This window comes from Anser cygnoides, chromosome 9 (assembly GCF_040182565.1).
Source record: "Anser cygnoides isolate HZ-2024a breed goose chromosome 9, Taihu_goose_T2T_genome, whole genome shotgun sequence".
In the NCBI taxonomy this organism is placed as follows: domain Eukaryota; kingdom Metazoa; phylum Chordata; class Aves; order Anseriformes; family Anatidae; genus Anser; species Anser cygnoides.
The window spans coordinates 533,048-558,421 of record NC_089881.1 but is presented as its reverse complement, the minus strand read 5'-3'; the positions used below and the strand labels follow the sequence as shown (position 1 = coordinate 558,421).

Below are 25,374 nucleotides of genomic sequence, written 5' to 3'. Positions count from 1 at the left end.
ATTAGGGTTTAAACCTATGAAAATATGTTCATAATAATTCCGCCTCAGGATTAACTAACCTGGTTTAAAAGCATACATTCAGCTAAACCCATGCAATTTCCTCACGTCCATAGAGCCTTTAGCTTTGCATTACCTTCTTCTGGCTTCTGGGATTAAAACTTTATAAGGACAGGGAGCATGACAGTTCTGTTCAGAAACATTTTCCCAGCTTTAATTTTACCATATGTTACAGGAAATGTACATTATTGGAAAGATGTAATGCTTTCTTTTCCACCCTTAAGTTTGTTTTTCTGCCCTGGTCTCACCCTCTCTTAAAGCAGGAAAGGAGAAAGCATTTAATGAGAACTTTGCCACTTCTGCCTTGAATTTATTCTGCTCATCAGTTCTGAAATGCTCTCCAAAAGTGGAGGGGACTGCAGCTCCAGCCCAGGCTGCCTGGTGGGCTGTCTCATACCTTTCGTGGTCCATCTGCCCTGGCCCACAGGCAGCAGCCTGGAAGCGTGGGAGCCCCAAGTGCAGGGTAGCCCACCTGGCCAAACAGCCAAACAACCTCCACATCGTCTGCATCTCACTTCATAGCTGGCACACTTCCAGTGAGCTGCTTGGGTGAAGCAGCAGGAAAGCAGGTTAAAACTTCACATATTTGCAGAAATAACTTTGTCAAATTGAACTATTTGCATGGAGGGCTTGAATGAATTAGCAGCCCCAGCGCTGCAAGTTTTCTGACTCAACCTGTTCGGTGTCCTGCTTAGTGAATGCGGTGGCCAGTAAGTGCCCCATGCTTGTGGGAGCTATTCATACAGGAACAGGAAAACAAAAAACACAACTTTTTTTTTGTAACAACAAAACCTGGCTGTAAAACTACAATTGTCAGGGATATTTTCCAGGTTAGGAACTTTTGACACCCAAGTTCACATTGCCTCTTTTATGTTTTTCTGCTTTGTTCACACTAACAACTCCCATCTCACCATTCCTGCTTACCCACAATCACTCCATCACAAACTGCATTACCGACTTCTATTTCTCCATTGTGCATATCCGCTTCTGGTCAGAGAGGCTATCAACTTTGGTTTCTTTGTTCTTCAAACATCTGTCTACCTACAGCAAGAATGTAGCAGGATATCAACAGAGACACCTAACTGTACTGCTTGCACAGGAACTCTGCTGTGTCATTTTATTTGACCAGATAAATGAACAGATGACATTTGTTGTGATTGACCTTGCCTTGATAACTACTGACAACTCTTGACACATACACCTGCTTATAGAGGCAAGATGGATAATTTCTCCCAGGTCACAGTCAGTGTGAGGTTCCTTGAATAATCAACACCTAGCTGTAGAGCTTGACTTTGACAAAGCATGTGTTACTCAGGGCCATTAATTTGCTTCTCTGTGAGCTTGGATGATTCAGAAACATTTAGCCAAGCTCTCTTCTGGGGAATTAGCAGGGTTATCTTGATCACAAGTGGCCAGCTAAAATCTCACATAGTCCGACTGCCCACATCTATGGTATAAATGCTCTACCAGCAAACAACAAGAAGCCTCTGGTAGAGTACAACATAAATTAAATATTACCCGTACAAGGAACAGAGTGACTGAGAGTGATAATGGTGAGGCACGAGCTGTTCAACAAAACATGTTTTCTTCTGCATGAAGAAAAAAGTGAAACGCATTTACAACCCTAATCACCCAAGTGAAAATAAAACAGACTAGAAGAGATCAGCAAGGTAAGCAGAGTTGAGCTTTGATGAAAAGAGTACTTTCAGAAAAAGATGGCCTGTCACCATAGCAAACAAAAGAAGAAAAGGTATTGATAATTGAAAGCAAACAAGAAATATATTTTACTTTCAAAAGAGAAAGAAGGAAGAAAGGAAGGAATTCTATAGAAACAAGAAAAAATTGGTCATTCAGAAAGAAAAAACTGATGAGCATAGTGAAAGACAGGAGCTAAACAGATAGATCTTGCCAAGAAGAAAACAATTAAACAATCTTGTTCTATGATGTGCACAGATTTATTAGTTTGGACTACGGACTCTCTGTTGATAGACCTGCATCCAAAAGGCACTTCCACAATTTCCTGCCAAAGTTTGAGATTTTTTTTTCTCCAAAACTAAAAGGTGGAGGATGGGGGAGGAGAAGGTTGGAATGACTTGAACTGCTCCTCAGTCTGTCCTTGGCCTCTTTGCCACACCACCAAGCACGTTGTGCTAAGGCTTCCACGTCACAGCCTGTGCACAAGTTGGTTCTGCAGCCCCTCACCAGTCTCAGTCTCTACTGAGCAGAGTCCTGAACAAATCAAATAGGACACTTTTCCCGGCCTTTATTTTCTGTAACCCTGGTCTGCTAAGCAATGTCATCCATGCATGCCCCTGACAAGCACACACCCCCTCCCCAGCCAGTTCTGCCCGATCCAGCTGTGTACGCTCACTTTCCCGGCTGGTCCTAGCAGAACTTTCATCACCTCCTTCCTTCACACAGGATGCGCTCACTTCCCACACAGCTCCCACTTGAACGCATATTAACAGCTTGTGCCAGTGCTCCAAGTTCCACAGAGCACAGGCACATACAGGGGAGACTTACAAAGCCCCCTGAAATCACCATCCTTCCAGGTAAATAAGTCTCTGACAATCCTTACTACACATAAGGCTTTAATGCTGCATTTGCGATTCAGATGCCTGCTCCAAATCTAAAGCACACGTACTGTACGAGAGAACTTTCAACATAACGGAGGTATAAAAGTGGAACTGATTCACACTCTCCACTGCAATCAAACTACCAGAGGATGCTGAATGATTCCCTCTGCTCTGGTTTTGGATGCCATTATCTGATCTCGTTTCTTGCTTGTGACATTTTCTCAGGCAGCGCAGTGCTCACACATCATTCAAGCCAGCAGCACTCAAAGTCATACAAATGTGAGTGTATGTGTGTGTCTCTGAAATGGGATAAGGGGTGGAGTAAATTAAAGGCTTTTAAGTATTACTGATTGAGAAAGAGAGAAAACAGTATTTAAAAGCCTTTTAAATTGGTATTCCTTCCTTTTGATCCCAAATTTCTCTTTGTTTCGTTCTATGCAGCTGGCTGAATGATGACAGAGTGGCTTGCAATTATCCGGATGACATTAGATGCCAGCTGAAATGGACACTAAAGGAAGAATCCAACATTCTGCATATATAATTCCTACTCCGTTTGGCATTGAACCAAGTTAACAAATATAATCCCCCCCCCCCCCCCCCCCCAAATCCCATGACCAGTGATGCTGCTATGGTAACAGAAGCCCAGGAAGGGGAAAGAGCTTGGATATAGGCAGAGTTTCAAAATGCTGTAGAAGAGTTTTGGTTCCAAACTGCACATGTCTTTAAGGTAAATCCCTGAAGCTCTGCACACCGAACATTTATACGTACGTGACAGACGTGGTCTTCCAATGCCTGGCGAATTCTGAAGGGCTCTCATTAATTTAGTGACTTGCATTTTCAGTCATTGTAGGGTTCATTCAAATCACAGGTACTTCTCCAACAATTCTATGAAGCTTACTAAAATAGACCTTAGAAACTGAGCACAGCAGCCAAAATAATGTTATTGTTTTCCAGAATCTGTTTCAAAGATAGTTATTCCAGAGAAACTTAAAAGTTATATTCCTATATTAGCACACTAAGCAGTTCATAGCAGGTTAGTAAATCAAATATTCCATACTGCTAGTTTAATAAGATGGGGAGTCATGCATGAAATGACTGCCAGGTTAATGACATAGGGAGCCATGCCTGACATGTATTTGCATATAATAGCAAAGAATGTTCCCCTAAATCCTCTAAATTACTCATCAGTTCTTACATAGGCATTTAACTAAGCCTTCATCCAGAATCAAAAAGAAAGAGTGAGACACCTACAATTGAAAAGAATGATAGATAAAGACTAAGCAAAACCTAAAGTGCCAGCTGGAAAATCTGCACATGCAAACCAATCAAGCCATACCAAATGTGTACAGCTGAACATAAACAGATCAGATTTGTTTCTGGATAGAAACTCTTAATGAAAACTAGGGGTGGCTTTATATCAGGTGTTGTGCTATGGGATGAAAACAAAGGGAAAACATGAAAAATCTTAAAACTAAGGCTGGAGCACAACTTGCAAAGAGGAGACGCTGGGAACAGCATTTGTGCCCATTATTCCTGATGACTTGCACACTCAGACTGTCCAAGGTGAAAATTTTTCTTTGGTTTACTTTTGCAGAGGCCCTTCCAGACTGCCACATGTGCATTCCTTCATGCTGTAGCTCTTGCTTTGGCCTCCATTTGTAGGAGCAGCTGAAGAAATAGGACACTAAAACCTGAGCTACAGAGGAAAAGTCAGGGCACAGAGAGAAGTCTGGAGCCTTCTCCCTAGGCAGTTCAGAAGAGCTGGGCTACTGTACCAAGATGTACTTAGAATCATGGAAGATGTTTCAACCCTGGTGTGCTTTTTTCTTCCTGTTGCCTGTTATAATTGCTCAAAGGGCAAGACCTTCAGGGCAAAGACTTTCAATGTGTTTGGAAATGGGCCCCCAAAGCATGCTCAGGGTTTCTCCATATCTCTGCAGTATAACAGGTTTTGTTCAAACACATTCAAGCCCAAATACCTGTAATACACACAGGAAAAAAATACTAGCTGGAAAAGTTTCTGCCTCACTTTAGCAAGTAGTACCTCACGTAAGCATCCCATCACCATACACACTGCACAGAACAGAGGCATTCTCTTCTGGATCCTGGCTTACTCTTTCCTCCACTCACACAGAAGAAACCTCTCTCAAAATCCTGCCCCAACATCATTTTTATATAACTGGATTCAAACGTCGTTAACTTCAGGCTGCAGATTACAATCTGAGTCACAGATTTATAAAACTGAAGTTTCTAAAGCTTGCTCAGAGGTATATTATTATTCCAGCATGCAAGAAGATAATATGCTTCTTAATTTTTTTTTGTTTGGATATGAAAAACAATTTAAACATTAATTCAAATTAAGCAACTCCAGAATAACAAGCCTTGAACTTTCATGCAATCACAAAAAAGTTACGTTGGATGAATAATATGGAGAAGGAGAGGAAATAAAGAAGGAGAGTTGGAAGGAGAGGAAATAAGATTTTTGTAAAGAAAAGTGTTAAAATATATCCACTGTATCATAAGTTGAGACCTTTTTGGTCAGAGGAAGTTCCTCAGCCTAGATAACAGCAGCGAAAAAAACATGAACTCACTTCCCTTCCCACTCTCATCCACTGAAGTATCAATTTCAAAGCCTAAACAAAATGAATTGCCAACATTATTAAATCCAAGCTCTCCTTTACTTCTTCATAAAATTAAAAATGCAGATGTTGTGTTATTGCCATTTCATGTATGCCAGCTTATAATTAAAAAAAGAAAAAGGATACAAAATATAAGGTTCCATTGAAATGCCAGCTCATCCTTTTTGTAAGCCACAAAACATCTCTCTCTCTTCATGTCTTTAAAGACCAGGTATCACTGTAATGCAAAATGCTGACCACGGTTCACTTACAGTTCATTTCCCAGGGAAGAAAACCAAACTGATATTGCCGAAATATAATTTAAAGACTCACAGAAGTGCCAGTGTCCTAACTGGAATAAATTTACATTGTAAGAAGTAAGGGAAGATAAGTAGCGCTCACTTCCTGAAGTAGCTGAAACACATTGGTATGCAATATAACAACTCGTTTAGGCAAAGAGCAATTCTTTTAGGCAAATAAACCATTTTGGAGAAATCTGTGCTCAGTCACTCAGTTATTAATATATTGCTATGAGTTGGTAAAGTATTAAAGGAATATATAAATAGATACTATTCAACATCAACAAAAAAGATTGCCAGTGTCTACAGGTAGCACCAAATACACTGAGGAAATAAGTTAAGAAAAAGAGGAAATACCACCTTTTTCATCTAAAACTGTGCAGCCACAGTACCTAGATGCTTTCTAAGGATAACTTTCTAAGGATTAATGGAATTTCTATCCTTTCTACAGATTTACCACTTATTTTCAGTAACTGAATACTAATACTTACATTTTAGAGATCAAGGCATAACATTTCTCAGTTGTAAGCAACCAGAGGAAGAGCCTACATTTTATTTACCAAGAAATATTTATTTCCTCAGAATACAGCTCTTTCTAAACTATATCCTTATTTCTCTTAGACTAAGGCTCAAGCTATTACATAGCTTTTATTTGTAAGTGTAGAAACGCTTTTATTTGTAAGTATGGTCTTTTGTGTTAAGAAAGATAAATGTCAGATGAATTAATTATGTATCTATAATTAGACACCGCTGAAAATGAGCTGAAACTTGTTTTGACATCTTCTTTGAAGAACGTATTTGTACATTGCATGTAACACTGTGCACATGCATTCGCAAAACCTGAACCGAGTGAATGGCAGCTATGTAAAAAAGCCAGTAAGCTTTGCCAGGGTAAACAAAATCAAAGAAAAGCACAGGTGAGGAGTTAATAAGCACCGACTTACAGGAGGGAAATTCATACTAGACAGCTTCCTCAGAAAAAGCTAAATGGCCATCAAGAGGAAAAGAAGTCTCTGACCAGGAACACATGATGAAAGCGGTACTTTGTTGATTGCAGAAAGTTTTCTTTTAAATACACCCCTCTAAGTGTTTAACTAATTTCCAAGAGGCTTGATTGTACTTTGCTCAACTCATTTTTTTTCCCCCTACTAATCTGGAGATAGATTGTACCTTAAAGCAGAGCCAGGAACACAGGGTGTGTGCTTAAGTGGCAGGAGCCCAAGAGTAAGCGTGGGAGGCAACGTGCTTCAGCAACAAAGCATCACTCCCTGCCCCCCCACAGAGGCAAAGGAGACAAATCAACCTTACCGCTAACTGCGAATTCAAGTATGAAAAGCAGCAGCACACAGAACATGCTGCAGGATGTAAGCAAAGTCTCTTCTGCCTTTCGCACAATCTAGAAATTTAAAGAGGCAGTGCCAGCAACCTTTCTGTGCGAGTGGTCCCACGGATGAGGAAACCACATGCGAGTTTAATAACAGTAATAATAATAGTAGGAGTATTTAATGAAGACTCACGAAGAACTGTCTATGTTATTATTGTAGGATAATGATAAATGGTTTGACAATGCTGTTTCTGGGACTGAATAAACAATTCAGCCTTATCACAGCTGTTGGACTTCAACACCCAGCATTTAAGTGCTGTTATGATCAGAAGAGCGACTCTGGAAAAATAATACCTTCGTACTCAAGAGAGCTGCTTCTTCTATGTATTCTGTGTCATATCTGATAACTTTACTGACAAAACAAGTTGTTACTAATGATAGCATGGAAGCACTAATCCTGATCTAAGAGGGGAGGCTGGGTCCTAGTTTGTCTCACCATGATGCAGGTCTGACCGTGGCACGTAGCCTAGATCACCACCAGAGATGTGATGCAGGAGCACAGGAGAAGAATCATTCCCAAACACCTGGGATTAGGCACAGCCTGATACTTCTCTTTGGAAGACTAACCCGTTTGTCCCTAATCCAAGCAACCCCTTTGCTGAAGTGGGAACAAGCTGAGGCATTTGCCCTGCAAGCACGCTCCATGCCACACATACATCTCCTGAAAATCCATGGCACTGAAGAAGAGAGGCTTTACATTTGATCTCTTCCTTGTGCTTCTCTGCCAGGTTCAGAATCTGCCAGCTCCCAGCTAGAGAGGACAGCCCTGTCCAAGCAGGCACTGCGACTAACCCTGTCCCCATGCCACCCTTGCCAGGTCATGCATCAAGAGGAAACCTTCTAAAGAAGAAGGGTCTGTCGGTAACATCCTTACTTCTGCACGACTCTGAAACAAATTAACTTTCAATCGGGTTAAATCCTCACAGCCGCACGGATCACTTTGGCTGGTGTCAGTGATTTTACTGATGGGTTACACTCAAACGGCTCCAAAAAGGAGCAATTTCCTTGTTGCTCTTCACAAAGCCTATTCCGACAGGTACTACTTGCCAGAGCCTCGCAAGCGTGCTTTTGCTGGTGCTTGCCAGTTTAGCCCTGTACTAAACTGGCCACATGACAAGTGAATATAAAATGGTCTGTGGGACTTCTACCATAGCAGGAACACATTAAACTGAGAAGTTTCTATAAAAATGAAACGACTAAACATCTAGTTTTTGGTGTTCATTTTAGAGTTCCCATAAAAAACTGAAGAGGAACAGGAAAATTTCAAACATTGTCTAAGGTTAAAGTGTATTTTAATTTCAAATTCCCTTATATTCACTTAAATTTCTTATTTTCTAGAGCCTTAGAAACAACTTCAGTGTTTCTGTATCTGTAAGGAGACTACAGCATAATGGTTCTATTTCATGCCAATAGCCTTCACTTTAAAGGACAGAACCAGCAGAAAGGCAAGATCTTCTCTTGGAAAGCCTTCCCCAAACGCCAGCAACACAGCAGTGCTTTCAGACCCTCTCACTGAATTCGAAACAACTTAAAACAATCGTGGGCACTGCTCGCTATCTTGTGCGAATCAGGGAAGGGAAGAAGCTTATTTCCTGATTAGCAGTTTCTCTGTGGTAGTGGTGGGAAGGGAGAACCTGCCTACCAAAATCTTAGCTCTGTGGAAATATCAGCCTCTCTATAAACAGATGGCTGCTCCTCACGGGATACTTTCCTCTCTAGGAACGCTGCTCTATGTCCTGAACCTCTTCCAACACAGCCCCGAGCAGGCGGCGCTCCTAGCAAAGGTGAGGAAAGTTAGAAATGGAACCGAGCCAACCTGTGCATATAAAAGCTCTAAATTCATTACTCTCAATTAAAATGAATGAGGATAAGGATTGATTCCAAGTACATCAATCAAAGAAACTACCTGCTGCAGGAAAACAGAAGACACTGGTGTATACATGAAGGAAATTATTCATATGTTAACAAAATGTGTGCAAGCTAACATACATGGAACTGGTAAATTGTTATTCACCTGACAAGTAGTTACTACCTAGGAACAATGGGTTAAAAATCTAGAATTATTTTTTTTAAGCCAGTTTCTAATCTGAGAGAAATACTTGTACACCTGCACACCTCATTTTACAAAAAAAAAAAAAAAGGGAGCTTCAAAGCCAAGTACTTTATGCAGCACAAACAGGAATATGATGTTCAGTTGGCAAGCACAAATTTACCTCTAAAGTCATTTGTTCTCTTAATTCTTCTATTAACTTTGGAGTGTCTTAAAAACCCTTAAAGCTTCCTAAAATCAACAGCAGTAGAAGCTACTGAGAATTACAGAATTAGCTTTGTGAGGAAAAAGAATCCTCAAACAAAAGATAGTGCTTCTTATTTACCTAATGCTAATGTTTTTTATTGCTGGGGAAAAAAATACTTTCTGATAGTGATATTTCTCATTTTGGTTTTATTTTTGCTAATATTGCAGCCAAAAAGAGAAAGCAATGTCAAGGTTTTGAGCTTGGGAAGTTTGCGCAGAAATTTGGAAAAGGACAGAAATCAAATAATTTCTGTCTCAGTTTAGCTAATATTGCCTACTTCAAAGCAGTGCTGGGAAGCCAGGTTCATTATTTGTAAGTAACATATTTTTCCTTGTGCAGAAGGCCTATAGAAGCCTCCGATTAATTGAGATGTTTCAAGAGCTTATCATTTCTAAGGTGGGAATTCCATCAACCTATACCACAAAGCACAAGAAATGTGCCTATTTCACAAGGTGTGGCAAAAAGGGACAATCCATTTCTGTTAAATTCCTTCACTCAAGCTTATAGAAAAAAAAATAATGGAGGAGTAGCTGTGATAAATCAACATAAGCCAAAAGCCTTTCTCAGCACAGAACAATCCTGTAATCCTCCTCTGGGTGAAAATTTCTTAGTGTTCTTAAGAGTGGTTTATAAGCTACAGAGAAGCTGAAGCTTAACCTGCAGCACAGCACAAGGATTTTTAGATGCTCCCAGGATTACTTTCAATTATAGCCCCTGTTCTTGGGATCACACAACTAGCCACTTTTGGCAGGACACAATGCTGTCAGAAACTACGATGGCATTAAGCTTTCTTATACTAACATCATCACAGCATAGCTCTTGGTGGCACAGGTTTTGTGTGACAGTGAACAAAACTGAAAGCAGCCCACTGTCGTAGCAGTGAAGGGCCAAGAAAGAACCACAAGCTACAACGACACTACCTAAGCTCACCAGGCTGGGGACTGGGCTAAAGTTGATGTGCCTCCCACCCTCACATGTTTGTTGATTCCTTCAGGGAAGCTGGGCCTCTCTACAGGCCTACTCACAGGCTGTAAAACCCAGGTGCCCTTGTAACTCTCAGCTTCTCTGGCAAGGGTTGATGGGATATGTGGTGGCCATCCGTCCCATTCATACTGTGAAATATTTACAGCTACGTTGTGCAGGTCTATGTTTTCTGTATGGCATTCCAGTGCATCTGTGATATGAAATTAATTGACGGGAGTCAAGAAAATACATGCCCATACAATAGAAACAAGCATTGTACACAGACTGCAGCAAGCATCTATGTAGGAAGAGATGTTTCTTCAACCAAACTATGATATAAGGCTTTTTTATCTACAGGAATTTCCAGGACACCAAAAAGAGAGCTAAGATCTTCTCTAAATTTGGTCCATGATAAAATACGGTATGACAAACTATAAAGAGACTTATAAGAGCAAGAGGAGCACCCTAGTGCTATAGAAGCCACAGAAGCTACTTCCCTTATGGCCGTTTTTAGCATACAATTAATCATAACTCTATATACATCTTGTGGTATCACAGGTCTCATTAACAGCTGGTCAGGTAGAGCTGTGAATTGAGCTGTGCGGACAGTACACCGGAGGGCAGGGTTTCAAAACAGGCTTCAAGAACTATGAATAATTTAAAACATAATACTATGCCCAGAATTCCCAAATTCAATTTGTCTGTAAATATATGATTCATTAAAACATCCTTGAGTCAGTATTAAAATCAGTATCATAGTTAAAGCTTTGAATCTGACACAACATTTAGAAGTGAGAGGGGCATATACAGACTTATGGACTTGGCTTTGAGCTTGGATCCAGAAGATTAGTTTGGATTCCTAGTTTAAATACAAGATTCCTTTGTCCTAAGAACAGTCACTGCATCTCTTTCTATCCCAGTCTACATCATTAATAGGGAATTTTCTTCATTTATTTCCCCCTGCTGCCCTAGAAGAGACTCGTGACAGCTCGGACTGCACTCCTACCTTACACCCTGCACTACAGAGCTTGAGTCTTCACTGGGACAGCTAAATGCCACTGAGATATAAATAATATCTCTTACAACAGTAGAATTAAAACACGTATGTTTATACACAAGCATACTTCCTGAAACTGGGGACTAAAAAAGTGCACTTCATTAACTTACTTACAGTTCTTTCCTATAAACCAAAAAATTCACTAGTTAGTCCCAGAGGACTTTTCAAAATTGATTTAACAGCCGAGCTCTTGGGGACTCTTAGGAGAATTCACTAAATAATTCATGGAATATTTACTTTGATAAGTACAAGCACTTCATACTTATATTCTCCATAAGATATTTTCAGACAAAATTCTCAAACACAGAATCTATTCATCTATCATTCATTCATGTACTGTCCCAGGGTATATACTGTCCCGGTTTTGGCTGGGATAGTATTAATTTTCTTTACTGTAGCCGGTATGGTGCTGTGTAGCTGGTTTGGATTTCAGATTAATGTCAGTGACACACTGATGTTTTAGTTGCTGCAGAGCAGCGCTTACACAGAGCCAAGGACTTTTGGCTTCATTTACTGCCATGCCAGCGAGGAGGCTGGGGCTGCACAAGAAGCTGGGAGGGCACATAGCCAGGACAGCTGACCCAAACAGGCCAAAGGGATGTGCCATACCATGTGGTGTCATGCTCAGCAATAAAGACAAGGGAAGTCGCCTGGGGGGCTGCCATTGCTCAGAGACTGGCTGGGCATCAGTCAGCTGGTGGTGAACAATTGCACTGTGCATTTCTTGCTTCATTTTTTCTTTTTTTTTTTTTTTCCCCCATTTTTTTTCTTATTAAACTGTTTTTATCTCAACCCACGTTCTCACAATTTTCTTTTCAATTTTCCCCCACCCCATGGGGAAAGGGGAGAGCAAACAGCTGTGTGGTGCTTAGCTGTCTGCCAGGTTAAACCACATGTACTCAGCCACATTACCTTGAATTAGGGTGTGTATATACACACTGCATATAACTTTCAGTCTGAAATTTGCTGTTTCACCACAAGTCTCACACTGACTAGAAAGAGCTAAGAGAAAGCTAGCAATGTTCAGTTTGAATGAACTTTTCCAATCAAAGGTAAGCGTTTCACCAACATAGTTTAAATAGAAACAAGGGCAAATGGAAGCTGCAAGACAGTTTCTATTCTCTGAGAGCATTCAATGCCATAAAGGTATGAGAACACTAGATGGCAATAACAACTGCACATGTATTGTTCAACTCAAATTTACTCCTGTTAAGGCAGTTTATCAGCATCTAGGCTGATACTCTTTACAAAGCACCATACTTAAAAATAAATAAATAAATAAGAATAAATAGCTGTATGTTAGGGCTGTTTGTTTGTTTGTTTGTTTTTTAAACCAAACCAGACTTCCTCGAAGGACTAGTTTTCACTTCAGGTTTCTGCAGTGGTTCACTCTGCTTCAGTGTGGATCAGGCTGGCATCTTTGTTATGAGACCTGAAGTTACTATACTAGAAAAGGGCAGAAATTGTGGAACATTGCCATAGTGTTGTCATTCCTACTTAAGTATTTATTTTAGCTTCTGGCACTTAAAACAACTGCTTAGACTACAGAAACATCACAAAACAATCATATGCACTTGTTAGGATGTTAGCCTAAAAATGCAATCATAGCGCCAAAATGTATTAATTAACAAAAAGAAACCTTTATAGTTTTGTCTTTCATAATCAGGAAATGCAAAAAAAACCTTCATAAGTATCAGTAATGAAAATCATTTATGAATTGGACAGAAAGTTTGAATAATTCAAAGCTACACAGTAATTACTTTAAAAACCACAATCAGACTACAAGTATCAAGAAAACCAGAAAACTCTCTAGACCAGCTGGCTCCTTTTAGGATGGGAACTTGTCTCAGTATAGTAACAGCTGAAAGCCATAACCTTAAATCAGTCAATTGCTATTTGTACCTTCACAGTATTGAGGAAGCCCGGTCATGGATCAATGGTAACTGCCTAAATCCTGCACACCTGCAGATTCATTGCACCCTTGTTTTGCTTGGAACATCCTCCAGGACCACAGCTGCCATTTTCTAGGAAGGTAGGGCTGTAGAGGACACTGCAAGGAACCAAAGGTAGCTCTTGTCAGTCACAAGCAATAGCATAACCAAACCCCTTGCAAGCCACTTTGTCCTCATCTCCATAACCAGGAAAAAGCAGTACACTGAAATTGAAATCCAAAGAAACCGCTGAGTGAAAAGCTATCCCTGATACTGTAGATGAGCGTGAAGTGCACATACTGCGGCCTACGTGTCTGTCTCTAGAAATCGCAGTTTCAGTACGTCAGTGCTGTGTGGAAATGTAACACAAATGTGCTCACCCAGAGCAACACTCCCTCAGTGTGAAGTGGCTGCCACACAGAGCTCTGTCCAGGCCACAGGCATGCCTGCTGCATCATGCCCAGCTTCAACTGCTTGACTGCCCAGTATGAAGCCCACAAAGCCTCCTCGTAGTGCTTTATACACAGAAGGTCACACATAACAGACACAAAGCCTTCTGCTTGCACACCACTGGTGCTCACACCCCACCAAACCAGACGTGTTTACAGGCAGGGGCCCTGCACAGAAGCCGTGAGGTAGTTAAGACCTTGCTGTGGGTTCGCCTTCTTGCACATAGAGGTTACCCCGTTCAAACCCTCTGCACCCACCTCACTGTGCCCTCCAAACAATGTAGCCACATCTGACCAGTGACTTCTGTTCTGTCGCAGTTTATTTTCCATTTATGCATCCTTGGGCCCTTACAGACCTCAGCTCTCTACAAGGACTCAGTTCCAACAGAACATTTTTCCATATGGAAACCCAATGTGAAAGCCTTCCTAAGGAAGGTATCTCTAGTGTTATAGAGCAAACAAGCTGTTCCATCAACAGTGAAAATAGTTCATGTTGACATTATATTAATGAATAGTTGTGGGGTTTTTTGTTTGTTTTTCCCAAATGACATTTTACCCCTCAACACTACTACTCCACTACAAGCTATGCAACTTAACACACTGATTTTGGGTCACCAAGAAATGGTATAAGATATTTAATACGTTCAAATGAAGGAAGTTTAAATGACACACACACAAAATCAGAATTCAAAAGTTGCAGGCTTTCCTGTGAAAATAAAAATATTCTAATTTCCCCACTGATCTATCTCTAATCATCTAATTTCCTCACCTGCCTCAACAAACCAGGAAAGGTTAAATTCATTAAACTTCTGACAGGTTTTTAGATCTAGAATTCAAGCTGGCTTATCAATCCATCTGTATAACTAGAAGTAAAAATAAGAGTGATTCGTATCAACTTTTATTCCCCCCCCCCTCTGTTTATAAAATCTCAAGAACTAATTAGTCTTTGGTTTAAAGAGTTTTTAGTTATTCCCCAGCCCCTACAAAGCAAAGGGTAGTCTAATCATTCAAGTTTGATTAAGGAAAATTACCTACTACAGACAGTGATTAAATGCATATATAAAGCCTATACTCAAAAATGGTCAGTTTAAATATAAGCTTATGTGTTTACAAACAAAACTTCACCACCTACAGCAATCATACATTAAAAATATAGTCTGCAGTCCTAAAACAAAAAGTTTCACAATTCATTAGGAAATGAAAAAGAGGAAAGTAGCACAGAAATATTTAAATGGCTGTTTTGAGAAAATGTTGAGATATGCCTGTCCAATATAGATATAGAAAAAGAATAAATGAAAATAAACCCTGCAGAAATAACGATATCCTAAAGTAAACATTACACAAAAACGTATTATACAATGCTAAATCAATTACATATGTTGTCATCTACATATGTTAGAAATGTGACAAGTCTAATTTGAGATGTCTATCTGCAGCTGAGTTCACAGCTGTCTTATAGAGGATACAGAGCTCATCAGACACAAGACCTGCCAGCATCCATGATGGAGCAAGCGAATGGGGCCTTCCTAGCTCACAAGCAGTACCTAGCTGGAGGAATGGACAAGTTAAGACTCTTATTAAGGACTGTAGCAATAGCACCGAGTTTCCTCCTACACTCAGTGTATCCAGACCCAAGTCATCATTTTACAAGGAAAAGGGTACTGTTTGCTAACTCAGTCTATATACAGAAGTCAGCTGGGATTGCCATCATCATAATGAAAATGTAGTCAACAATCCTTGTGTTATAATAACAGAATACATCTCTCCTTCCAGTAACTATAGGCTTTGCAATCTGAAAGAAAAAAATAAAGCAATCTATTTAGGTACAAGAACAGAGAAAATAGGTGGTTCTCAGTACACAAGTGTGGAACAGTCTCACCGAGGAAACAAAGAGCTTTCTTGTTGTGAATATACTGTCACATACGGATTTTAGACACAAGCAGTATGGAAATAAGACAATTTATGTCCATACTTCTTATATGTGACATCAGTAACAGTCTGGTAAACAGATCAGGAAAACAAACAAACAAACAGACAAAAAAACAAACACAACCCCCCCACACACACACACACAGATAATGTCCTTGATAAAGTAAGAAAAATGACAGGAAGAGCAACTGCAATTTTCACAGTTCCTACACTGTTCACATCCCTGACAGAAATTCTAATGAAATATTTTCTACTCTCTATTGTTTACAAAAACACCTTTACTTCCCTGTTCTTACTTTCAAAAGTTTTTCTCCATGAAATAATGTTGCTAAGAAAAAGCAAATAAATCATGTGATGACCAGAGACAAGAATTCTCTTACTAAATCATCACGCTAAGGCTTCTCTCCTCAGAACTTCATCTTGGAAGTCATCAAATCAGGTGAGACAGAACAGCTTGGAGAGAGGTATGAAACAAAGCCAGAAACACAGAATGTTTCTCTTATTCTCAGAAAAACAAATTATTTTGAGTTTAGGGGATCTTGGGAAAAAGACTTTCCAGCTGGGACACCTATCTTTCTGTATCGCTCCTAGGCTTCCAACTATGCTATTGGGGAATGGGTGAGGATAATCCTGGGAAAAAATTGCAGGCATAGAACTTGATAGTTTAGCTTTTACTATGTATTACTGATTTCTTGGTTTATCTACAGCAGATCCATATTTGCAGTGTTAGCACCACCTTACATGCTGTGGTTGGGGAAGCATATATCAGTATTACCTAACCACAGAAAATGGCTCCAAATTAAAGCCTCTCTCAATCACGAAGCAGTTAAAATCCACTGAAAGTAAAGCATCGCTGACCAGCAGGCAATGCTGGTGAGCACAATAGCACCGAGACCAGAGCATGCACCTCACTATCTGTCAAACACTCTTTCTAGCATCAGACTAAAGAGACCCACTGAAGTCAATGAAAAGGTTTCCATGGAAATCAATGAGGTCTCAGTAAGGCTGTAAAGATGCATCATTAATTTTTTCAGCCTCGCTTTCACAAACATCCATTCCCTCTCTAATATCAGTTCTTATACTATTTGTATAGCTCAGGATCTAATCAAAGCATGTACTCCTACTTGCTGGGAGCTGAAAAGATCATGCTGATTTGTTACTTTTCTTTTAATATTTAGGAGGTACTCAGTTACACTGGGTACATAGGCTCTATAAAAGCCTGTACGGAGGTGTTGAGAAGCACTTGGACATCTGTACGCAGGAACTTTTACATCTTCTAAAGCAAAGATTATTTAAAACCCAGCTCAGTAGAATTTAAATATTGCAATTACTGTATTATTAATAACCAGAGAACTAATTTTTTGCTGGCTAATATAAATCTCATAAAAAAAAACAATGCCTCAGTAAGCATCTGCCACCTAAGCATTATATAATTAAAAGCCTATATTGTATTTCCTCTCTTCTCTACCTATTTGACGCTGCTTTGTAAAATGTCCTTAAAGTTGTTGGTTTATTGCTTCTGATTTTTTTTATTATTATTATTTTTTTATTCACGTTTCCTAGTATATATGGAAGCATTCAGAAGCATGGAAATTAATAACAGCAGAAGCTGTGAGATGCTAATGGCATTGTATTTCATACAGCTAAAACATGGGCAACAGACTATATTACTGTTGCAAAGTACAGCATAAACTACAAGAAAAGATTTTAAATTATTTACCTTTCTACTTCAGCACAAATGTCCTGTAGCCAATTATCATGAGATATTGCCTAGAAATTAACTAGTCATCTTGTGTTTCTATCTCCAGATTTACAATTAGTAATGCTATTAATGTGGATCCTGTACTTAGCATCACTAATTACATTGCTATGAACTAATGGTGTTAAAAATAGCAATAGCCATCAACTACCAATTAATGCTTAATGAGAGCATATAAACCCTGGCATTGTAATGAATTTCCAAATTATTGTTTCTTGTGTGTCTCTTGAAATCATACCAAAAAAAAATTGATGTAGCCCATGAAGTAAGACAGTGACTAAAAGCACATTCATCAAAAAATTGTGAATCAAAAATGGGACCAGGAACAACAGGAAATTAAGGATTAGCCTACACCTTCCAGGGAAGTAAACAGTTAAACATAGATACATTTTTAAAAGGGAATCTCTCAAATTTTGACAAAGGCAAGGAAGTTGGTGGTCATTGAGTTGTTTAACTGTTGACAGCATTGGGCACAGCAGGACAAGAGGCTAAAATGCAGGAAGGACTGTGAACACTAAACAGCATTAATAAACTGTTTGTGTATTGAGCTGTTGCAGTGCAGAGTAACACTGACTTTTTCCACATCCAGACAAGGTTTGTTCCTCTGAAGGCTATGGTATATGTACCAGAAATGAACCCTCATCACTTCCATAATGAAATATTGCTGGTGCTGTTTACTCCAGCAACTTTCAGCAGCAGAAGCTGAAAAAATCCTTTGGCAGAAGAAAATAAAAGCCCACCACAAGTCTGCTCTCTATGAACCAATACAGGACCAGATGCATCCAGGGCTGGAAGGTAAAGGCAGAGAGAACAGGTTGTGGAACAGAGAGAACCTGCAAACAACATAAAAGAAAACATGTACTGCTAAAACAGTGAAAGCTATCTTTCCAGGAAGGAGCCAGTTGGACAAAACCCCTGGAATGGATAACATTTGGGACCAAATCCCTGCTGCTCAGCGTCATCCTTCATGCAACCTTTGAGTGCCAGGAGAGTCGAGATTAGTCCCAGAACAGTGACTGCCGCAGAGAGAGCATAGATTTAAACTGTCTTCCTGCCCCCAAAATGTAAGAACAAGCAAATGATAAAGCAGATGAAGAAAACTGCGGTGCAATCATAGTCGACCTGACCAGCCCCAGCCTGACACCAAGGAGCAGGACACCTGCTTCCCTGTCGAGGTGTGCAGCCAAAGAGCGATATCCAAGGACCTGAGGAGAACATGACCAAGTTCTGCCATGCCCTGCGAGGTAAATGCAGCCTGGGGATGCCATAAGCAGCTCTTCCCTGCATGGAGTGTTGTAGCAGGGAGAGTCAGCCTCACGTCTCCACGTGGCGAGTGCTCCAAGCTGGGGCAGCAGCCCAGGCGATGTGCTCCATCGGCACAAGCTTTCCCGAGGGATACTCTTCCAAGTGCACTACTGTTCACCAGACATTGTAATGTTTCTCATCTTTGCTTACTAAGCTCTGCATGCAGCTTTGATCAGAAATAAATCCCAGAAATTCCAGATATCTCCCTAACTGTGCTACATCATGAACACATGCTGGGACAACTGTAAAAAGACAGCAGTTGCCACTGGGAATAAGCTCCATGTTTCCCGTGCTGTTTTGCATGTCTTTGCAAGAAACAGGAGATGAGACAATCCCATACAAGGAAGACATTACTCATTGCTTACATTCTTGGTTTATCTGTGACAAAGTTGAGAAGTGGAAGATATCCTATGCAGAGTTGCATGGGAAGTGGATTTTTCCCTCCTTAAATTTCTTTTTTTTTTTTCAAAAAAACAACAACAAACTTTTCTCCCTTTTGCTTTTTCTCTTGCTTTTTTCTGAAGAAATAGCTGTGCCACCTGAGCAAAGCAGGTGGGGAGGACAAGAAGAGAAAAAGTAAGAGAGGGTATTCCCTAGAGAGGCTGGAAGTCCACACACTCACTGCAAACAAAAAATGAATCTACATCTCCTGCACGCCAAGGAAAGACCACAGCCACCTTGCTGCACAGTACTTTGGACTCAGGCTATCCTAGACCTCAGTCACCTCTTCCAAAGGAAGTCTGAGATAGCTTTAGCTAATGACAAAACTTTTCTTCTCAGCAATTATCCAAACAGATCTAATAGGAAAAATTCACCTCCAAACACACCATTCGTATTTCTTATACTGAACTGCAGGTTAGATACATCAGGACGTATAGCAGAGCACTGTAATTTATATTGCCATCTTGGGAGAAACAGTATCTTGATTTCAATGCATATATAGTTGTCTGTTTTTTGTTTTTAACTTTTAAGTTCAAAGGACTAGCTTTTTATTTTTTTAAAACTATACACACTTGTACAGTGGCCTCTTACAGCATTCAAAGCTAATATGTTGAATCAGCTTTTATATACATCTCTTCTAGTTTCCCTGCCAACAGGATACTGTCTCAGCTAATGTATTCAAATTATCCTAATAAACATCTGAACATTACATAATTATGGTAGGATTTTTATTCTCCTCTTCTTTGAACCCTTACGGTGTACAGCTGTAAACAGTTCATGAAAGTAAGAAAAATCCCCTTTATAACAAGATTATTTTTGTATTTTCTCATCTTTCTCTATCAGACATAGCAAACTCTAGAGCACTAGAGGTACTTTATTACTAGAGCAAACAAGCAAAATGAGAATGTTTTTGTAATGGGAACCAATTAATTTTGATCTGTAACGATTCTAAAATATGAGAATGGAAATGTTTTCTTACAGCTAAGCTCTTCACAAATTTTTGACCTAAAACAGTCTTACTAAGCCATTATCTACCTGCTTCAATTACTTCTCTGAAAATAGGCATCTATGACATCTTTGCACAGGAAATTCAAATTGTACTTGTCCAAGATATTGTGCTGTACAAAATAGTTGAATTTCCTGCACTTTTAAAGATGCAGCCACGATAACAAAGTCAGGCACTCCAACTGACTATGAATGCTCAGCCAAACCTGAAGCATCTCTGTCTCCTTTTGCCAAAAGCATCAATCTATCGTGCCTCCATGGTGGGAAAACAGGCTTTATCTGATGTATTACAAAGGATTCAGAGCAGAACTGATAGTATACAGCTGGGATATTCTGGGAACACATTTTGGGAACACATGCTGGGATTCTGGGAACAGCAGGGAACACACATGTAGCCTGACAACCACTGTGGTTAGTTTATACGGTTCAGGGCAAATACTCAAAGCAAGAGTTGCATAACTATATACAGACCCAGACTCTATATGCATGCAGTATTCACTGCTGGGCACCATGTTATGTATCATGTCTCTGTCTCTGAGATCACATAATTAATTCTGAAACTTATCCACTGTTTTAAATTATTTGAAAAGTATGTTAGAGCTTAAATATTATGATCTCTAGCATAATTCTTGGAAGTAGAAGATTTGTGTTTTTCATTCATGCTACATCTGTTGTTTTTTTTTTCATTCATCAGGAAATATGTTTAATCCAAATACATTAAATTCCTCTTCACTTCTTTCAGTCTTTTTACTTCAGAGACTGATTTTGCCTTGTTTTTCTGCTTCCCCTTTTACAATCCAATTTCAGTTTAGAGTCAGACATTAGCATACAAACTTAGACATGCAGAGATTTATTCTTCATATTCCACTGGCTCCATCGTATGGTGATATTTCTCCCCAGGTTCATTTCCTTGCTGGAAGAGCTAAGTTCCTTTCAGAAAAGCTCCTAATCAGAACACTGGTCCATCTATAAAAGGACTTTACAAGGAGCAAAGATTACCCATGCAAAATGAGAGTTATAGATTAAATCTTCCTGTAAAAAACTGAGAATGAATCTGCTGAAATGTGCATCATCTTAAAAAGACGACAGCCCTGATATAACTTGGCTGTGAGAATATTCTACTTTACAGCAAATGAAACACGATCAACTTAGGTTTGTATAAAAGAGAATAGTTGAGATCCTCAACTCTTCCCTGTCTCCTTCACAACAAGCCAAGGATCATGGCAATGGAGCTTAAAGAGCAATGCAAAAAGCATCACCCGTATTTAAACTGATTAACTGAATGTGGACAATTAAGATGAAATACATCCATGGTCAAGCAACACAGAAGTTCTTCTAGGTTTACATATTTGTGTACATCACTGTAATGTCTTAACACAATATTGCTGGGAATGCTTCCCTGGCTTGTTCTCTAATGATTGAAATAATATGCAATATATCTACTATTCCTGTATCAGTAAAGATTTAGTATTTTTGTTTATTACAATACTGATAAAAAATAAGTTAGAGCTATTAAAACAGGTTTTATTTCCCCTGCAATCTAAGCAAACAAATTACATCTGAAATTTCCATTTTAAAAAGATGCTGAAAATACAACTCCTAGCTGCTTTGCTTTTGAATCCAGTGCCTCAACATTGCCTCCTAATTATTTTTCTTAAGGTCACCAAAGAAGATTGTATACTTTAGTAAAGAACTCTGGTGTACTGACACATTTAAAGCCTTTCTTTTTTTTTTTTTTTTTTAATGCATTACGGACGAGAATGTATCAGCTTTATCCTACTCTTGTGAGAGTCCGTACATGTAAATATTTTAGTTTTACTTTTCATAAGTAAAAAATCATAGTAAAGATTAATTACAAACAGTCCAGTCTATGACGTACACCCTCCCAGAATACACCTCCTGAACCATAAGGCAATGAAGTACACAGAAAAGAAAAAAAAAAAAACAGTAGAAATTTATATATATAAAAAAAAAAAAACCTCAAATGAGTATTCGTGGATCTGAAGAGCTATTCATCCTAATAACAATGGATAGATTTGAGATACTTTCTTAAATGTCTGATTCAGTGAAGACATGGCAACACATTTACACCATGGGCGATATTATTCAGTACATGCAGCAAACAACGGTCTCTCAGTAGAGTCATCAGCCTCATTACTGCTTACCAGAGATGTGCATACATTTGATTACATCTCGAAGTGTGTACTGCATATACTTTAATTTTACTTAATGAATAAGCTCTTCTGAACAGTATCAGATCCCAGAAATCTGAACTTTGTATAAGAATCTGAATTCACAAACCAAACTTTGTCAGTGTATGCACAGATGTGTGAATTCTGACGCTCAGTCCAGGTATCCAGCTCTTAACCTCTGCACTTGCATCTTTTGTCTCTCTTGGCTTTCTACTGCACAAGCACAAGAACACTATATAAGAAAAGTAAACGTTTGTTCTTCGATTCAACTATATGGGTAAACGTTCACATAGGGTGTTAACAAGGCGTAGAGACTAACACAAGGTGGTGCTCTCTTCTTATTAAACAGCTTGAAATTTGGTTTACACGTTGAAAGGAAAAGGTCAGGCTTCTCTAAAACTCCAAATGCTTTTCAGAAGCGGTATTTTTTAGAACTAGAATTTCAATGTCAGTAATTTAAATAAGCACTAAAGCACCTTTTTTTTTTTTTCCCCTAAAGGTGTTTTATTGGATGAAATGAAATCCCTCACTGCATTTATCAGTTCTTCTGTCATAGCTCTGTCTCCAGATCTTTCAGTTCATCATCCAATCTCTCTCTAGCCATTTCTGACGACTTTTTCCCCTCCTTCCCACCATCTGGATGTCATCAGGACTGAGATTTTCAGCTGGAAGGGGGATACACAAGCTCTTTTCTGCTGAGAAGGGGCGGGGGGAATAAAAATCTGTTTGTTAGGTTTGTATCAAGTGGTAACTGAGGCTTCTTTTGAGAGTTTATGAACAAGGTCTCCTCAAATCACTCAGGTTCCACCCATGAGACTCGACTCCAAGCTCGATCCCCTATTAAAGATCTAACCGTGGTTTACTTCATACTAGCATTACTAACAGTAAGTGTCAGCATTACAATTTTTGCCACTTCTCTCCCCTGAGCAAACATTGGTGGGCCTTAATTGCCAGAACTTCCGAATCAACCCCCAAAGCACCAATCACAACACTGTCCATGAGAATCACTGCGCATGCAGCCCTTCCAGTTGGGGGGGGGGGGGGGGCGGGGAGGGAACAACAACTCAGCTTGCTTGTTACAAAAGGCTTTTTTTTTTTGATAAAAAGAAATATTCACAGCTATTTCAACTGCACATTTCTCCCAGGTTTTGAATTTTCCAAGGTAACATTGGTAACTAATACAGCAACACCCTGGTGACAGCAATCAGTCACAGACAGCACTCCCATAAATCCTGTGTTTTTTTCAGTGCAGTTCAAACACATGGAAACCTATGCATTGCCTTGGAGCACTTGCAGTCCTTCAGCTCAGTACGTGCAAAATCATGGGTAAAAAAACTTGTCCCTAGTCTCTTACAGGCCATTCTGACCTTCTTGTGAATATTGGCCATCTGCAGGAACCCTCTTAGAAATGCATGCAATAGATTGCAGAGGCACACCTTGTTAACTACAAGATTAGTGCATTTAATCTCTCATGAAGATACCAATGGTGGAAATTTCATACTGAAAATTGGATTCTTGCCTTTTTCAAAAATGTATGCTACCAAGCAGCTGACTACCTTTTCAATCACCTTTGAAAATTCCATGACAAATTAGAGACAGTGGAAATTCAAAACCAAAATGAGCAAGATAAACATTTCTCATCTCATCTTTAAAATTAAAGAGTATCACAAGAATAGTAAGCATATGATAAATTATTTAACTTTAAAGACCTGTGTTACACAAACATCTCTTTAATCAGATTACTCTGGTGCCGTAGGATTGTGCCATGTTATATTTCCTCAAAGAACACGCTGTTCGGTTACTATAGCATTTCTGTATCTGGATTAATTAGAAACGGAAATGTGGATACAATTAAGTTTGAAACTAAACACACTTTGTAGCAGTGAAGATAATCACTGCTTTAGAATGATCTGGCTGCTCCAACCTGTGAAGTATCAAGCTATTCTCTCAATTAATTGGAACAGTACTGTGTGTTCTTGGAGCCAGCTAACCATGGCACACTGTACAGAATATCTATGGACATATCAGTTCTCTGACCTATTATTTGACCTGTATTATTTGATTATAAGAATAATTAATGTTTTTATACAATTAGTGATGTCAAGCATAGTACTTACACTTCTAAATGACTTTGGTTGATTCCATCTCTTATTCTAGCTACTGTTGGTTTGCACTTCCTGCTGTATTCAGTGAGCACATCCCAAACAAGCAAACTCAAGTGCCACTGAATTCAAAGTCCTCTCCTGTGAACCAGAGCAGAAATGATTATTAATTTTAATTTCCATAAAGGGTCTGCACAAACCGTATGTTCTCTCAAAACAGTTAAAAGACAAGTCCCTTTCCCCAATACTACCTGTTTTTGATAAAGAATGAAAAGTTCACGTGCAGAAATCAAGCAAGGTTCAACACCATAGTGAGTGGGATAATACTAGTGTAATTCTATGCTTGCTAATGTCAACTCATCTCTCAGTAGAAAGACAGCAGAGTAAACTTTACATTTTATCCTAACAAGAAGATGCAACAATAAGGTGACGTTCTTGGGGCTACAGCTCTAAGAACCCTGTTAGCAACAGGCCATTGGGAAATAAACTACAAGGCCAGTCAGTCTCACCTCTGTCCCTGGAAAGGTATTGGAACAGCTTGTTCTGGATGCCATCTCCAAGCAATTGGAAGAGAAGAATGTTATGAGGAGTAGTCAGCATGGATTCACCAAGGGGAAGGCGTGCTTGACCAACCTCATTGCCTTCTATGATGGCATCACCAGCTGGGTAGATGGGGGGAGAGAAATGGATGCCATTTATCTTGACTTTAGCAAGGCTTTTGATACTGTCTCCCACGACATCCTGCTAGCAAAGCTGAGAAAGTGTGGGATAGAGGAGTGGACAGTAAGGTGGGTTGAGAACTGGCTGACTGGCTGAGCTCAGAGGGTGGTGATCGGCAGCACAGAGTCTGGCTGGAGACCTGTGACTAGCAGCGTTCCCCAGGGGTCGGTGCTGGGTCCGGTCTTGTTCAACATCTTCATCGATGACCTTGATGAGGGAATAGTGTCTGCTCTCAGGAAGTACGCCGATGACACTAAGCTGGGAGGAGTGGCTGACATGCCAGAAGGCTG

The 25,374-nt window shown here is 39.6% G+C and overlaps 1 long non-coding RNA gene across 2 annotated transcripts in view; it reads right to left on the bottom strand.

Moving 5' to 3' along the window:
• LOC106036272 (uncharacterized) overlaps positions 1 to 25,037 on the bottom strand; it is a 251,628-nt gene extending 226,591 nt beyond the window's left edge. For both annotated transcript variants that reach the window (XR_010833491.1, XR_010833492.1), the window contains exons 1-2: positions 24,380 to 25,037; positions 13,154 to 13,301 (exon numbers count right to left, since the gene is read on the bottom strand). This is a non-coding gene — a long non-coding RNA (uncharacterized lncRNA). The remainder of the gene's footprint in view (positions 1 to 13,153; positions 13,302 to 24,379) is intronic.
• Positions 25,038 to 25,374: the final 337 nt, after the last annotated feature.